This window comes from Leptonychotes weddellii, chromosome 16 (assembly GCF_054177405.1).
Source record: "Leptonychotes weddellii isolate Sample4059 chromosome 16, ASM5417740v2, whole genome shotgun sequence".
NCBI lineage: Eukaryota > Metazoa > Chordata > Mammalia > Carnivora > Phocidae > Leptonychotes > Leptonychotes weddellii.
Genome location: NC_138384.1, coordinates 46979558 through 46994602, shown reverse-complemented (window position 1 = coordinate 46994602; position 15045 = coordinate 46979558).

Here is a 15045-nt window from a genome sequence, read left to right as displayed (position 1 = left end):
CCAGGAGTCCTACCCCCAACCCCTTCCTCCCTCAGACCCAGGAATCCAGGCCCCCAACCCCCCCAGCCCCCTCCTCCCTCAGACCCAGGTGTCCAGGCTCCCAGTCCCTCTTCTCTCAGACCCAGGAGTCTAGGATTCCAGTTCCTTTTCTTGCAGGACACAGTTCAGCTTCTCTATCTACTTTCATGAATAACACTGCCTCTTGGAGTAAAATTTCCTTTTTCTCTTTACTCCAGTCCTCCTCCTCAGGATAACAGGGGGAATGGGGCAGGACCAGGGACCTGGTCGTGGGAGTGGGGAGGAGATGGTAAGGCGCAGAAAATCAGGACTCCCCATTCTTTCACTTATTTGGCTGTGTGACCTTAGACAAGTCACTTCTCTTCCCAGAACCTCCCTGTCTGCCCCGCAAGAGGGAATCATCTCTATTTCCCAAGGTTATTGAGAAGAGAAGAGAGATCCTGGGGAAACTGCTGGCTCTGCCCAGTATCCCAACAACCTGTGGTTAGTTCTTTCCTCTTGGTCCCACCAGGCACCCACTTGCTATGTGATGTGGGAAACAAAGGCAGAAGAAAAATTATTAAGTTTCTTTACTGTCTACAGCCCACTGACAAGTCCTCAAAACAGGCAAAGTGACATTCCTTTAAGAACTCAGCTGCCTTGATGTTAATACTTTGCTAAGGGCAAAAGGCAATCTTAGCCCGATCCCCAGGATCCTGTAAGTCTACTTTAACATATAAAAATGCTTTTGGAAACTTCCTTTTTCTCTACCCCCTACACCCCTCAAGAGACATGTTGACAACCATCCCCCAAGCATATGACCCACCTATATACATCTGAAGGGTCTCATGACTGAGTTTTTACTAAACAGTAATAAATGACCTTTTCCTAACAGCTAGCCCCCTTCAGGATCCTGGAAACCTTGTTTCCAAAATACCTGGGAGCCTTACGCTATCCCTAAGCCCCTCCCAACTTGAAAGTATATAATGAGCCACTCTTCACGACCCCAGGGCAGTTCTTTCTGCCCATGGGTCCTGTCCCTGTGCTGTAAGAAAACCACTTTTTTTGCACCAAAGACATCTCAAGAATTCTTTCTTGGCCGTCAGCTTCGAGCCCTAACGTCTTTCCTACACCACTAGGTAGGGCCCTCCCTCCGGGCCCGCCTGAGGTGTCCCTGTCCCCGTCTCCCGTATTGACCTCTGAAAGCAAGAGAAGTCTCAACCTACTCCATGTCTGCGGCAGTTGCAGGCAGGAGTTTCTGAAGTCTACCTCACAAACACATCCTCCCTTCTTCCCCCCACATCTAGTCTGTCTGCAAGAGCAGCCTGCTCTGCCTTTAAAACAGGGTCTCTACTCTGTCCACTCCTCCCTGTCCTGGGTACTCTCACCGGTCTCAGCCGCCACCATCGCCCCCTGTAGGACTGCTCTGACTACACCAGCCAGTGTCCTGGTCTACCTTTGCTTCTGCGTTCAAATGCACAACCACTGAACGCATAAACCAGCCGATGCCCCTGCCCAGCCTCAAACATTCACTCAGCTCCAGCTGCTCTGGCTTTCATTCTGTTCCTCAAACAAGCCAAACTTGTTGCAGCCACAGGTCTTTGTTGCACTGGCTGTTCCCTCTGCTGGAATGCTCTTCCCACCAGATTGGTACCAGACTCTTTATCAGGGGTCACCTTTATTTTTTAAAGATTTTATTTATTTATTTGAGAGAGAGAGAGAGAGAGCGGGAGGAGGGGCAGAGGAAAAGGGAGAAGCAGACTCTCAGCTGAGCAGGGAGCCAGATGCAGGGCTAGATCCCAGGCCCCTGAGATCATGACCTGAGCGGAAGGCAGATGCTTAACCGACTGAGCCACGGAGGCGCCCCATATCAGGTGTCACCTTTAAGAATGCTTTGTCAATCATGCTAGCCAAAGTAAACCCCCTCCCAACACAAGAGCTGTCATACTTGCTTTGTTTTCTCCGTAGATCTTATAATTCCCTGATTTCATGTGCTTGCTTATTTACTTTCAGTCATTACCCTACCCCCCTCCACCGCCCCTACCTTCAGAATATCTTTGCTAGGGAGGGTCTTCTTTGCTTTTGCTCAAGTCTGCATCTCCAGAGCCAAGCCCAGTGACTGACATAGAAGGTGCCCACTAAATCAGTACTGCATGAATGAGTTGGATGACTTGCCCCATTTAGACAGGTGGAAGGGACGAAGATCCACAGAGAGGAAGAGATCCACCTAAGTTAACCCGACCTGGTGGTACAGGAGCTGCGGGTACACAGCAGATGACTTGCACTGGCTCCGGAGAACAGACTGCTAGATTTCCAGTAATTTTGAAGGCTGGATGTTAAACCATTGTTAGCTTGAAATCGGCCATGAAGGGAGTACTTACACCACGGCAACTAGCAACCGCTACAAATCAGAGCTTTGTTTTGGAGGGTCATTGTACCAGTATGCCACTGCACAGAATCTGCGGTGGCCCTGGCAAAAGACCATTTATTCCTCCCCTTGAACTCAGGACCATCCAAACTTGGGATGAGGACAGGATTCCTCTTCCTGGATTGGCCCACGCCAGGCCTGATGACAACAGGAGTGCTTACTACGTGCCGGCATCTTTCTGAGCACTTTTTCAATATTACCTCCTCGAAGCTTCATGACATCCTTATTATGTGTGTCTTGTCTTTATTTCATGGATGAGGAAATAGAGACACAGAGAAGTAAAAAAATTTCCCAAAGCCTTAGACGTGACTGAAGATATCTGTCATATGTGTATTTGACAATAAACTAGCAGCCAGAATATATAAAGAACTACTACAAATCAACAAGAGACAACTCATTTTTTAAACTTGGCAAAAAGACCTGAACAGGCACTTCACACACACACACACAAAAGGATATCTGATAATCACATAAAGAGAATATCCCACCTCTCCCAGACCTGGCACAATGAGAGGATAATCATACTACTTGACTATTGCCTCTATGCTCCAAAGCCACCCTTTGCTACCAGCTCTGCAAAAATAGAGCTGGAATCTTTAAATATCCTCCCTTTGCAGTGAGTGGGCTGCTAAGCTTTGTCAGTAGAGGGAGCCTGAGGGACACTGCAGAAGGAACAGGGCTTTTCCCTTGTTCTGACTTTTCCTTGGGCTTCCTCTTGCTCTTATCCTCTAGTCACCAGTGACACACATGGGCGTATTCAGTGGTGCTCACTTCCATCAGGTTTCATCCATGTGGATGGCATCTCATCAAGTTTCAGTGTTTTCCCAGTTGAGGCCTTCCCAGTGTGTCCCAGAAGCTGGCTTTCCAGCCTCACCCTGCCAGCACTTGGGAGGGGTGTTCTCTGCTTGCTCAGCATCTGTGGACCAGCTCTGGTCTGGGCAAGCCAGCCACCTCCCCCACCGTCCAGTGATCCACAGCCACATATCTTACAGTGTGGGCTGCACCCCAGCCTTGGTGGGGAGGGCCCTTTCCAAGTTCATTCCTTCCTCGGGCATCCTCCCTGAATCCTACAATATTCCTCTACCCCTTTATAGAATATTACCTGTTAGAGTTAATAATTCCTTATATTAAAATTTCCCTGTTCAATTTGAAAAAGAAAATGCTGGGCGCCTGGGTGGCTCAGTTGGTGAAGCGACTGCCTTCGGCTCAGGTCATGATCCTGGAGTCCCGGGATCGAGTCCCGCGTCGGGCTCCCTGCTCGGCGGGGAGTCTGCCTCTCTCTCTGACCCTCCCCCCTCTCATGCTCTCTGTCTCATTCTCTCTCTCAAATAAATAAATAAAAATCTTTAAAAAAAGAAAAAGAAAATGCTTGGCAGGGCAAGTTACTTAATATTTTTGTGCTTTCGTTTCATCATCCAAAAAACTGAAGGTAATAGTGATTCCTGCTCTTGGGGTTGCTTGAGAATGAAGGGAATTTCCGGACATCGGAACAGCACCCATCCCAGCACCCAGCCAGGAGGGAGAGCTCTCATGATTTCTGCCGTGCTGCTGTCTCCCTCTGTATCACCATCCCCATCTGCCCGGGCTTCCCGTGACTGCTGAAACAAATTACCAAAAACATGGCAGCTTAAAACCACACACGTCGTTCCCTCCCAGTTGTGGAGGCCAGCAGTCCAACACCGATTTCGCCGGGATGAAAGCAAGATGTCAACAGGGCTGTGCTTCCTTGGGAGGCTTCTGGGGTGGGGCAGGGGAGAATTTTTTGGTTGCCACCTGCATTCCTTGGCTTGTGGCTGCGTGGCCCCAAGCTCTGCCCCTCATGTAAGGGTATTGTGATTGTATTTAGGGCCCACTTGGGTCATCCAGGATAATCCCCTCACCTCAGGATCCTTCATCTAATCATAACTGAAAAGATCATTTTTTCCTTCATAAAGTAGCATTCATGGGTTCCAGGCATTAGGATCAGATATCTTTGGGGACCATTACTCAGCCTCTCACTGCATCCCTCCTCCATCCTCCACTCCCCTGACACAGGCCTGGGAGGCTGACCTCTACTGATCACATCAACAAGCTCCCCTGCCCTTTGACTTCAAGGTGGGTTTGGCAAAAGGGAGGCACAGGCTGAACCCTGGAGGGTGGCTGGAGAATGCTGTCTTCCTTGCCCACTGCCCTCCTTGGTTCCTGTCGGGTTGCCCCTCTGCCCAGCACTGGTTCTCAGTGAGGCCCCAGGGGCACATTTCTCCCCCTGGTTCCACCAGGATGCAGCAGAATCTGGAAGGACTCTTTCCTTCCTATGTTGCTGGATCCTGGGAGCCCTAACCCTGAGCACACCTCTGTAAGCGTCATCTGTTATCAGAAGTTGCTTAGGAATCTTACTGGAGGGGACTGTCCCAGTGCTAGCTTAGGCTTTGTTATTACTCAGTGAGTGTTCATCAGGTGCTGGGCATTGCAAGATGTTGAGCAGCACCCGGGACTCGAGCCCTAGATGTCAGGAGATCTCTTCCTGCCGCCCGCCCGTAATGGTCAGTACAACCCAGAGTGTCTCCGGGGAGGGGCAACGTTGCTCCCAGGGAGAACCACTGCTCTGGGGGAAAACACAGGAACCAAGGACAGTGGTTGTCTCTGGGGAGTGGGATGAGGCAGGAGTCTTGCTTTTTCATTTTGTTCCCCTTTGTAACTTGTTTCTGCAAAGCCTCTTTGAAAATGAGGAACTCATTAAAGCCACAGCTGGAAGTTAAAATAAGAACAGGTGGTGTTGGAAGTGGCCCGCGCCTTGTGTTTGTGGGTTCTCAGGGGGCTCTTGGTTGGGTCCTGTGGGAACTGCAGCATCCTTCTGGAGAATTCTTGCATTGGCTTTTTCCCTTTCTGCAAACACACCGGGCACTCAGCCCCCAGACCTTTGCTCGTCTCTACCCTCTGCCTATGCTCTCTTCTTCTAAGACCTTCACCTCCTCAGAGAGCCTTCCACGGCCACCCTTGGCCCCTAGGCCAGGGGCACCCACTGTTTTCCTTACCATCCCTTACCTGTCACGTATCCCATTTATTTATTCCTGTCCACTTGCTCAGTGTCTCCCCCATGGGACTCTAAGCTCCCTGAGGGCAGGGAACTTGTCTCTCCCGATGGGTGTTATGCCCTCCGTGCCTCACACACAGTGAGGCTCTCAATACATTTTTGAAAGAATAACTCCTTAACCTCTTCACTGGCTTCCACCCCGCGGAAGGTCAGCGATGGTCACCCACTTCGTAATACATTTTCCTTTTTCCTGCCACTCTCGGGTCCCTGGCACTGTGCTGGGTGTTGGTAACAGCAGCTGAGGATGCTCACTGCCTGGGGCAGGTGGGGGGGGTTGTCCAAGCCCTGGCTCCAGCACCTCGACCTGTGTTCAACCAGGCAGCCTCCTTAACCTGAGTCTCTTTGTGCCTCTCTATAGCATGGGGATAACAGCAGCCACCTCACAGGGCGGGGGTGGGGATCCAATGGTGGGACAGTCAGCTTTACGCGTGAACGTGGCTAGACCAGAGTCCCCTGTCAGTCAAACTCCAGCCACTGTTGCCCTGAAGGTATCCTGTACATGTGACTGACATCTCTCATCAGTTGAGATAATTCTCAGTCATGCGGGTGGGCTTGATTCAGTCAGTGGGAAGGCCTTTAGAGCAGAACAGAGGATTCCCAGGAGAAGAAATTCTGCTTGGGGACAACAGTTTCCCGTGCCTGAGAGTCTCCCGCCTGCCCTGACAGCCTGCCTGCCCGGCGGATGTCAGACCTGCCTAGCCAGCCCCACAGTCACATAAGCTAATTCCTTGCAATGGATCTCTTAATACAGGTCGGCTACTGGTTCTTTTTCTCAGGTTGAACCCTGATGGTACAAATAGGAGGATCTTAACGTGCTTAGAGTAGGATGTGGTGCACACAAAGAGCTCAACAGACACGAGCTGCCATTCCAGGGGCCTCAATGCCCTGCTCAGTGCCAGGTAGCCATGAACACAGTCCCACCTCACAGTGACGCACGATGTTATGCTCCCATTCTGCAGATGAAGCTGGGAATGGGGTACATGACCAGCCCACACTCGGGGCGGTGCTGGGGTCCCATCACAGGTAGCCCAGCTCCAGCGCCCCGTGACCGACCATGAAGGTTCATGCTCCCACAGCCCCGCTGCAGTGACCAATGGGGATCCCTACCCTGGAGAGGCAGGGACAGTGGCAGCCCTGTCCACCACCATCTTCCAAACCTAACAAAGTGCAGGCACACAAAGGGTTAACTGAGAATGGAACCCGATTGGGACTGCTGAGAGAATGAGATGGGTGGGGAGCAGGGACTTGCTCCCAGAGAGATTCCTTCTCCAGCCTGCTCCAGCCTTCAGGTCTCCCGCATCAGTAGAAGCCATCCTGATGGACTGGGCTCCCAGGAGTGGGTGGGAAGGACCCTCCCCTTTCTGAATGTCAGCTGCCTTGTGGGAAAAGGTGGGGGACTAGCTCCTGTCTCATAAAGTTGAGGTGTGGCCTTAGGGAGGTTTCTTTCTTTTTATCCCCCTTAGGGAGGTTTCTTAACCTTTCTGGGCCTCAGTTTCCTCCTCTGTAAAATGAACATGACCACCAGACCCGTTCCATGGTGCTGCTGGGCTATGTGAATGAAGAAGGCGTGAGGGTTTGGAGTGCACTGGGTGCCATCATCACGGTTGTCCTCATCATCTCCTGAAGGAACAGGGGAAAGGTATTTATAAAGTCCACTTCCCCCATGATCTCCTCCTCGGGTCGAGTGAGGAAATAGCAAGATTTGGCCAGTGACATGAGTCACTGTTGACCACATAATCAGAGACCGGGAGTTTGTCTGGGGAGTGAGTAGTCGCCTCAGGCTAGATGGGGACGAAGTATCCTCCTCTGATGGATAATGGCTTTCAGCAGCTTAGGCATTCACCTCTGAGCCTCAGTGACCCCCCCCCACTCTCAGCCCCCCCTCCCCCAGAGGCACCTGTGTCCCAGTCTGGACAGGGACGTGCTGGTCTCACGCCTGTGTCCCTGCAAGGCTCAGCATGAGTGTGGCACCTGGGGGCCTGGGGAAAACGTGTATTAGATGACAAACAGAGGGAACGGGCGAGACAGGGATGGTGACAGAGGCAGAGAGTGACGAGGAGGGGTGGGGGGTGAACCAGAGACTCTGGAGAGAGGTCGGCCAGGCAGCCACTCCTTGGCTGATGATCCACTTTCCAACCTCATCTTCATCTGTGGAGCTGCTCCCGCCACCCACCTGTGGGGACAGCACGTTTTTTCTTGAACTAGGTATCCCTGTGTCCATGAGTCTGTAACTGGCTGGGTGACCACTGAGGCCGGTGAGCAGGGGAGATTCCTCCGGCAGGCCTGCGGTGCCTTGCCTGGCTCATTCTTCCCTGCTGTCGCCCCCTGTTTGTGCTGTCCTCACTGGAGCATCCCAACGCCCCCCCACCCCCCCCACCCCCCCCACCCCCGCTTTCCGTCCTGTGGCTTCCCTGCTCCCAGCATGTCTGCCCAGCTCAGGTGGTAATGCTCCGGCGAGGCAAGAGCCGGGAGGGCCTTGCGGGCAGGACCTGAACCTCACTCTTCTGTGTCCCCGACCCAAGACCTGCCACATGGGGACACCACAGCTGTTTGTGACAGCACACGTGAATGAATTCCTGGAATGTCTTTTTCCACCTAAATAATTCTTCCTCATCCTTCCAGACCCAAGCCGCTGCCCAGGGTCTAGGGATTCTTTTTCCACTGGGCAAGGTGCTCGCATTCTGAATAACAACACCTTTGGGCAGGAGGTGTGTTTAGAGAAAAGGTGTCTCCTCCACATCTATGCTTCTGATCAGACTTGCAAACAACAGGTCCACATATGGCTTTTCGGCGGCCCGTGCTGCTTTTTAAAAACAGTTACTAATAGTTTGAATCCAGAAATTTCACACTGGAATCTAGATTTCTGGATTCTTCTGAAAACAAACAAATGAATAGATAAAACAGAAACCAGAAGACCCAGCAGATCTCATTCCTGCTGGGGGAGGGGGCAGGTAAGAGTTGGAGCTGAGTTCGCTGCTGCTGGCGCCCCCTTCAGGTGGGGCCCCTGCTCTCAAGACCACCTGGTTCCCATAGGGGCCAAAAGCACTCACTTTGTTACCTGCCGGACCCCTGTGGGCTTTTGAGTTTGCAGCCTCCGCACTATAGTCTTATAAGGTCAGGAGAAAATAGCCAGGGGACAGGGACGACTGCTCCAGGGAACAAGGGTCCTGGGATGGAGGGGTCCTGAGCAGTGCACAGTCTTGCTGTGTGGTCCGAGGCACTGTGAGCCTCCATTTCCCCGTTTGCAATGTGGGGGGTGTGGAGGGCAGGCCTCATGATCCCCAGTGTCCCTGCAGAAAACCTTTGGGGCTTCTTTAGTGTTTCAGGCGCTTCCCTCCCGCGGGTCTCAGTTTCCCTCTGTAGAGTGCAGAGCCTAGCTTTGCTTGGCAGTGCCCAAGGCTGCAGGAGGGTCACTGTCACTCTGGGTCACAGTGCCCATGTGGACAATGGCTTTAGCCCATTTGCTAGTGCTGTCTCCCCCCAGGCTCCTCTGTATGTCATCTGTGCTCCTGCAGGTCGGCCTGCCTGCCCAGACCGCGCTGCTCAAGGGCAGGGAGCAGGCACGTCCCTGGCGGTGGAACGGGTTGACAAACAGGCCCGGCTCGTGGGAGTCCTTGTGGGGTGAATGCGTGAGCTCCTGGCGCTGGTCTCTGGTCTTAGAGTCTCACATGGAGTTGCTGCTCCAGCTCTGTAGGTCTGTGAGGTCTAACTGGGCCGGTGGATCTAGGTGTCTGCAAGCCAGGTGTCTGTCTTGATCTGTCTGGGAGTTTTCCCGTCCATGGTTTGTCCTTCTGGCTCAAGAGCCCTAGACTGTGGGGGAACCAGATCCTGGCATTCTTCTGTCTTGGCCAAGCCCTTCCCCTCTCTGGGTCCCCACCAATGGAGGGATATGACTAACTCCTTGATGCCTCTGTCACAGGCAGAACCGTGCCCTCCCCTCGTGGCCCCCTTCCCCCCCACAATTCATATGTTGAAGTCCTAACCCCCAGTACCTCACACTGACTTTATTTGGAGACAGGGCCTTTAAAGAAATAATTAAGTTACCATCCACCATCTCACCATCCACAGCAAAGGGGGCTCTGCTGCTGGGAAGGGGACTTGGCTTGAGGAACCAGACAGACACTCGGGGAAGGCCCAGTCCTGCCAGTGGCCACACCTTGGAATGAGGAGGAGAGATTGCCGGCAGTGCAGAGAGGGTCTCTGACCCTGAGGGGTTGGGTTTGCCGGTCCAGGGGCCCCTGACAATCTTTGTTTCTAAAGAGTGTTCCCTGGTTGTGCCAATGGGCAGTGGGTGAGTTCAGGCAGCTTGTTGAGTTCAGCTGGCCTCAGCTGTGCATCAGCCTGGCTGGTGGCCAGTCCCAGCCCAGGGACTTACCTCCATCCGATGCCCAGCGGTTTTGGCTTCAGACTTCACGGCTGTTTCTGGCTCCTCCAGCAGCTCTGGTTTCTGAATGACTGGGACCTCTTTGAACTTGACACTGGGCCTGTCCTCCCACCACTGAAGTATCTTCATTCTAAGGTAATGAGCCCTGTGGTTAATACTGTGCTCAGGGGCGCCTGGGTGGCTCAGTTGGTTAAGCGACTGCCTTCAGCTCAGGTCATGATCTCAGGGTCCTGGGGTCGAGCCCCGCATCGGGCTCCCTGCTCGGTGGGAAGCCTGCTTCTCTCTTTCCTACTCCCCCTGCTTGTGTTCCCTCTCTCGCTGTGTCTCTCTGTCAAATAAATAAATAAAATCTTTAAAAAAAAAAAATACTGTGCTCAGTCTCCCTGTTCCTAGAAGGAACCCTGGGCTGGGGGTCAGAAGACCCCTTCCCTCCATTTCCTGGTTATGTGACCAGCACCCCCCTCTCCTTATCAAACAGGCATACAAATCCCTACTCTCTTGGCCCGGATCCTCTTCCTAGCCTCTTTTCCAGCCTCCTGCCCCAGAGCTGGCCTGCATTTCCCTGCCCAGCCATCCCATGGCTCCCCAGCACCCCCACAACAAAGTCCCAGCCCTCCAACCAACCCAGTGGCCCTTCATGGTGGTGCCTTTCCTCAGCTTCTCTCCCAGCCCTGTAATGTCTCAGTATGTATATGATTTTTTTCCAGACTAATTTTTTTTGCACCTTTCCTCTTTCTCTTAATATTTCCACCGTATCTGGGCATATTAGTACATTGACAGCTTCCTCAGTCTTTTTCACAGCTGCGTAGTGCTCTGTTGTGTAGATGTACCACTGATTCCATAACTGGTCCCTTTCCTTTCTTGCCCTGGCAACTGCAACTGCCCTGCTCCCTGGTCCCTCTGCTTTGCCCAGTCTGTCTCCTCCCCAGGAGTGGGATTTTGTTTGTATTCAAGTGTGGTGAAGCCAACAGATCGGGGGATGGCTGCATTGAAAAGATAGTTTGTTATTCAAAGTTCCCAAGAGGTGGGAACCCCTGGGTGGCTCAGTCGGTTAAGCATCTGCCTTCAGCTCAGGTCATGATCCCAGGGTCCTGCTTCTCCCTCTCCCTCTGCCTCTCCCCTTGCTTGTGCACTTGCTCTTTCTCTCTGACAATAAATAAAATCTTTTTAAAAAATTTCAAAGTTCCCAAGAGGGGGCACACCATGCCACACAGGGCCACACAGGGAAGCACCAGGGTTGGTCAGGAGGTAGGAGTGAGGGGGAAGCACGTGTGGGAGCTTTTATTGTGGTTTCCATGGGACTGGAGTTGCACAGTAGGCAGGTTTAGGCCTGGCCCACAAAAGTACCTCACCTACCTGGACATTAGTTGAGGATGGCCCTGTGACTGAAGCAGGGCCAATCAGAGTCTTCTCTGGAATTGATGTGTCTCCAAGAGGAAGACAAGTCCTGTTTCAGCTAGAGTTGCTGAGATAGGATACAATCGTGTGGCTGCTCCTGGCCATTTTGCCACTAGGTGGAGAGAGCCTCCAGAGGTCAAGTAAACACAGAAGGAAGCAGAGCAAAGGCATAAGGATGGCAGACTCTTAATAATGTCATTTGAATACCTAGATCCAGTCATGCTTGAAGTACAGATATTCCCTGTTATAGGCTGAATTGTGTCTTCCTCATCCCATCCAATTCATTTGCTGAAGTTCCAACACCCAGTACCCCAGAATGTAACTGTATTTGAAGACAGGGCCTTTAAAAAGGTAATTAAGGTAAAATGAGGTCATACAGATGGACCCTAATCCATGTGACTGTATTTGGACAGGGCCTTCAGTGAGGTGATTAAGTTAAACTGAGGCTGTTAGGTGGGTCCTAATCCAATATGACTTGTGTCCTTGTAAGAAGAGGGATGGGGTGCCTGGGTGGCTCAGTAGGTAAGTGGCAGACTCTGGATTTCAGCTCAAGTCATTATCTCAGGGTTGTGGGATCAAGCTCTGCACTGGGCTCTGCACTCAGCACAGAGTCTGCTTCTCCTTCCCCCTCAGCTCCTCCCCCCACTCATTCTCTCTTGTTCTCTCTCTAAAATAAATAAATAAAATCTTTTTTAAAAAGAAGAAGAAGGACAGACAGCAGGGGTGTGTGTGCACACAGGGATGACCATGTGAAGAGGCAAGAGGGTGGCCATGTGCAAGCCAAGGAGAGTCTCAGGAGAAACCAATCCTGCTGACACTTGGATCTTGGACTTCCAGCCTCCAGAACTATGAGAAAATAAATCTCTTTTGTTGAAGTCTTAGACTTAACAGATGGTCAATATGTTCCTGTAGCAGATTACATACAGATGGCTGCAAATTTCTGGCATTCCTCCCATGGAGAAATGGGGTCTATTTTCTCTTCCCCTTGAATCTTGGCTAGTCTGTGACTTGCTCTAAGAGAATATGATGGAAGTGACACTATCAATTCCAGGCCTAGCCTTAAGAAGGACTGGCAACTTTTGCCTTGGAAGAGACCATGATAGACAAGGCCCTGACACTGCATGGAAAGCGAGAGGGGCCCAGCTGAGCCCAGCCCTCTGGCTGTCCACAGCAAAATGCCAGGCATGTGAGTGAAGGCATCTTGGACCCTCTGGCCCAGCCCAGCCCAGCCCAGCCCAGCCCAGCCCAGCAGCTAGCTAAGTATCACCAAGTGACCTCAGTGGATACCACAGGAAGCTGAAGAATCATTCAGTTGGGCCCTACTCAAATTCCTGATCCATGAAATTGTGCTATATACTAAAATAACCATTGTTTAAAGTCACTAAGTTTAGGGGACTGTAATATAGCAACAAAGAAGCGTAACTGTTCCCTTTTTCCTTAAGTTTGCTGAATTCAGCTCTTGTCACTCACAACTGGAAGAGTCCTAACTAATGTGACTTATCTCCTTTAACCGTTATCCCTTATGCATTATTCCCCAAAACTTTTCCACCTATGACGGTTTAAATCCCAATACCCCATGCTCTGACCAGTTCTGTCCTATTCAGCTTTCTTATGCTCCCATCCAGTCTTGTGTTCCTGTTCTTTGATCTCACAGATGGAGGCTTCAGATCCAAGACACCACATTCCCTAGCCCTCATGAAAGCCTTCTTGTTTTCTCTTCCTTACCTCCCTGCCCCACAGGGTACAATGGCTACCCACTCGAAGTGCTCTTTCCCTCCAGCTTTCACATCTCTCTTGTCTCCCACCCCATCAGCCTTTCATGGCATCCTGCCTGCAAAGACCCAAACCTAAATCAATGCCACCATTCACTTTCTCTTCCAACGACCACTACTGGGAGGAAACATCACACAGCGATGACATTGGTGTCGCTAACAATGAGCAATCTCCAGTCACTGTTGGACCTTTGCTGCTGGTCACCAATTATTTTCCTTGTCCTCATGTGGATCCCACTCATTCTCCTCAGTGGCTATTCCAATCGCCTCATCACCATCACCACTCTTCTTGATCCCTTCCCCTCACCCCTGCTCCCACCCACATCACTTTCAGCAGATGGCCTCACCACCCTCCTTCACTGTGGAAAAAAAAAAGCCCATGGGGAGGAAGGCCTCACCCCACCCACCAGAATCATAAATGTTACCTAAAGTGAACAAGAAAAATATAGAACATCTGCCACTGGATTTTGAGAATAATTTTGAGAGTAAGGATAACTGACTGCTTTAGACAGTGCCATTTCAGTGGCATGGTGCTGGAGAGCAGATTGCAGGAGACTGACGAATGTGAGGGTGATGGGAATCAGGCAGTGAGTGTAAACTCTTCTCTCAAAAAAAAATTGGATGGTACATAGAGGGAGTTTGTGGGGCTGAGGTAGGAGAGATTTGGGCATGTTTATATCCTTCAGAGAAAGAGCCAGTGAAGAAAGAATGACTGAAAATTTAGGAGACAGAAGGGATGATTAATGGAGTGTGGAGGAGATGGATTCCCAGGCAAAAGAGGTGAGGCTAACCTTGGACAGGAAGAGGGATGCCTCTTTCTCTGAAAAAGGCAAGGAGTAAATCACCAGTGCCAGTGGTGATAACTCTGTAGGTGTTGGGGAGTTGCTTTTTTCCTGTGAAGTAGGTAAAACTTGTTGCTGAGTAAGGGGGAGGAGATAAGAGAATCGGGGAAGGAAAGAAAACGTCTGTAATACTGACAGGGCATCACGTTGGGGAAGGAAGGCTCTTAGGGGTGTGTGGGAGGATTTCTTTCTTTTTTTTTTTTAAGATTTATTTATTTTAGAGAGAGAGAGTGGGGGGGGGGATGGGGGGAATGGGCAGAGGGAGAGGGAAAGAAGCAGACTCCCCGTTGAGCAAGGAGCCCGATGTGGGGCTTGATCCCAGGATCCTGAGATCATGACCTGAGCTGAAACTGAGAGTCAGACACTTAACCGACTGAACCACCAAGGCGCCCTGTGTGGGAGGATTTCTAGGCAGTATGGATGCTACCCTCCCCTGCAAGGATGGAGATTCTGAAGGCTGGGGTCCCCTTAGTATCTCCCTCGTATGGATCTCTAACCTAGCACTTGCTTACTTGTCTATATCCTTGGAAAATGCAGGACACAGGGCAAGAGGAAAAACAGAAAAAAAGAAAGCCTGAGAAATATTTTTTTTGAAAGTCTGAGAAATATTAAATGAGAAGCCCACAGTGAAAGGAAAGGGTGGAAGCAACATATGAAACAATGATTGAAAATTTTCCAGGGTTGATAAAAGACACCAGAGCACAGATGAAAGAGGCCAAAAAGATGTACATAACAGCAAACAAACAAAAAAAGATATCCACACTTAGTCACATCAGAGTAGAACCATTAGCACTAATAGTATCCAAAAGCCCAGATGGCTGTGGGGGCCCTGAAAAGGCGCCCAGCCCAGGGCCAGGGAAGGGTTTCTGGAGCACATGATGGAAGGGCTGTGAGCTGAGCCCTAAATGATGAGTAAATGTCAGCCAGGTGAGAGAGGGGAGCAGGAATGGGAGGTGAAGTGCAGAGAAGGGCACTGAGCAGAAGTCACAGTACAACCAGAAAAGATGACCTTGATTTAAAGGCTATGTATCTGTGGAACACTGCCTTCATCAAGTGTAGAATACACACTCTTTTTAAGCCTATGTGGAATATTTATAAAAACTACACAAAAATTGTGCCACAAAGAAAATAACTGAAATAATGCATAGTAT